Source organism: Arachis hypogaea, chromosome 3 (genome assembly GCF_003086295.3).
Source record: "Arachis hypogaea cultivar Tifrunner chromosome 3, arahy.Tifrunner.gnm2.J5K5, whole genome shotgun sequence".
Lineage (NCBI taxonomy): Eukaryota > Viridiplantae > Streptophyta > Magnoliopsida > Fabales > Fabaceae > Arachis > Arachis hypogaea.
In genome coordinates, this window is record NC_092038.1 from 76,591,848 (window position 1) to 76,594,754 (window position 2,907).

The following is a 2,907-nucleotide window of genomic DNA, read 5'->3' on the forward strand; positions in this document are numbered from 1 at the left end:
TTAATTTATTTTTGAAAACTTCTTCCCCTCTTCTCACATCCTTTTATTTATGGACTAACATGTACAATTCGAACTCTATCTTTCTATGTTCGAATTCTTCTACCTCTTCCTTCTACTTTTTTTTCCTCTGACACCTCAAGGAATCTCTATACTATGACATAGAGGATTCCATATTTTCTTGTTCTCTTCTCTTTCATATGAGCAGGAGCAAAGACAAAAGCATTCTTGTTGAGGCTGACCCTGAACCTGAAAAGACCTTGAAGCGAAAGCTAAGAGAAGCTAAAGCACAATTCTCTATAGAGGACCTAACAAAAATCTTCAAAGAAGAAGACATGGCAGCCGAAAACAACAACAATGCCAACAATGCAAGGAAGGTGCTGGGTGACTTTACTGCACCTACTCCCGACTTCTATGGGAGAAGCATCTCTATCCCTGCCATTGGAGCAAACAACTTTGAGCTTAAGCCTCAATTAGTTTCTCTAATGCAACAGAATTGCAAGTTCCATGGACATCCATTGGAAGATCCTCATCAGTTTTTAGCTGAATTCTTACAAATCTGTGACACTGTCAAGACCAATGGGGTTAACCCTGAGGTCTACAGACTTATGCTATTCCCTTTTGATGTAAGAGACAGAGCTAGAATATGGTTGGATTCACAACTTAAAGAAAGCCTGAACTCTTGGGAAAAGCTAGTCAATGCCTTCTTGGCAAAGTTCTTTCCACCTCAAAAAATTGAGTAAGCTTAGAGTGGAAGTCCAAACCTTCAGACAGAAGGAAGGTGAATCCCTCTATGAAGCTTGGGAAAGATACAAACAATTGATCAGGAAGTGTCCTTCTGACATGCTTTCTGAATGGAGCATCATAGGTATCTTCTATGATGGTCTGTCTGAACTGTCCAAGATGTCATTGGACAACTCAGCTGGAGGATCTCTTCATCTGAAGAAGACGCCTGCAGAAGCTCAAAAACTCATTGAAATGGTTACAAATAACTAATTCATGTACACTTCTGAAAGGAATCCTGTGAACAATGGGACGAATCAGAAGAAATGAGTTCTTGAGATTGATACTCTGAATGCCATACTGGCTCAGAATAAAATATTGACTCAGCAAGTCAATATGATTTCTCAAAGTCTGTCTGGAATGCAAGCTGCACCAGGCAGTACTAAGGACGCTTCATCTGAAGAAGAAGCTTATGATCCTGAGAACCCTTCAATGGAAGAGGTGAATTACATGGGAGAACCCTATGGAAACACCTATAATCCTCCATGGAGAAATCATCCAAATCTCTCATGGAAGGATCAACAGAGGCCTCAACAAGGTTTCAACAACAATAATGGTGGAAGAAACAGGTTTAGCAATGGCAAGCCTTTTCCATCATCTTCTCAGCAACAGACAGAGAATTCTAAGCAGAGCCACTCTGACTTAACAACCATGGTCTCTGATCTAATCAAAACCACTCAAAGTTTCATGACTGAAACAAGGTCCTCCATTAGAAACTTGGAGGCACAAGTGGGTCAGCTAAGTAAGAAAGTTACTGAACTCCCTCCTAGTACTCTTCCAAGCAATACAGAAGAGAATCCAAAAGGAGAGTGCAAGGCCGTCAACATGGCCGAATTTGGAGAGGAGTAAGAGGCAGTAAGCGTCACTGAGGAAGACCTCAATGGACGTCCACTGGCCTCCAGTTCCCTAATGAGGAACCATGGGAATCTGAGGCTCACACTGAGACCATAGAGATTCCATTGGATTTACTTCTGCCATTCATGAGCTCTGATGAGTATTCTTCCTCTGAAGAAGATGAAGATGTCACTGAAGAGCAAGTTGCCAAGTACCTTGGAGCAATCATGAAGCTAAATGACAAGTTATTTGGTAATGAGACTTGGAAGGATGAACCCCCTTTGCTCACCGAAGAACTGGATGACTTGACTAGGCAGAGATTACCTCAAAAGAGACAGGACCCTGGGAAGTTCTCAGTACCTTGTACCATAGGCACCATGACCTTTAAGAAGGCTCTGTGTGACCTAGGGTCAAGCATAAACCTCATGCCTCTCTCTGTAATGGAGAAGCTAAGGATCTTTGAGGTACAAGTGATAAACCCCATTTTTAGGGTTTATCTTGTATTGAATTTAGAGTATTTTGATAACCTTTTATCACATTTAGCCTATGAATTAGCATGGTTTTGTTATCTCTCCCATATTTATGCTTAAGTATAAAAACATGCTTTTTAAGCCTTATTTTGATGAATTCTAATCTCTCCTTGATTCCATAAGATGCCTTGATGTGTTTGCTAGTAATTTCAGGATTGAAATAGGCTAGGCATGGATCAAAGGAGCAAGGAAGGAAGCATGCAAATGGAGGGAAGCACAAAAGACAAAAGAATTGATCTCGGCAAAGTACGCGCACGCGCACAAGGCGCTCGCGCGTACATTACAGAATCGACCAGGGACGCGCACGCATACCGTGCGCGCACGCGCCGGTGATAGCACATGACTTCATTAATGCAACACGTGCCTGGCGATTTGAGAGGGTTTCTGAACCCATTTTTGGCGCCAATTGCTGATAGGAAGGAATAAAAGGATCAAGGATTGAAGGGGGAGGCAATTATTGAATCTAAGGAATCATATAGCATAATTAGGATTAGTTTAGAGTTAGTTTTAGAGAGAGAAGCTCTCACTTCTCTCTAGAATTAGGATTAGGTTTAGGTTAATCTCTCTTCTTAGATCTAGGTTTAATTCATGCTTTGATTCACTTTTCATTTATCAATTCTTAATCTTCTCCTCTTCCTCTTTCTAGTTATGTGCTTTAATAATTGTAATCCTTCATTTTGTTTTGGATAGATTGTTGTTCCTTTGTTTCTTTCAATAATGCAATTTGAGGTAATTCATGATAATTGTGATTTCCTTGATTGTT

The 2,907-nt window shown here is 40.7% G+C and overlaps 1 non-coding gene across 1 annotated transcript; it reads right to left on the minus strand.

Moving 5' to 3' along the window:
* Positions 1 to 738: 738 nt before the first annotated feature.
* Positions 739 to 846, minus strand: LOC112793311 (small nucleolar RNA R71). Its single transcript, XR_003198009.1, has one exon. It is a non-coding gene; the product is annotated as a small nucleolar RNA R71 (small nucleolar RNA).
* Positions 847 to 2,907: the final 2,061 nt, after the last annotated feature.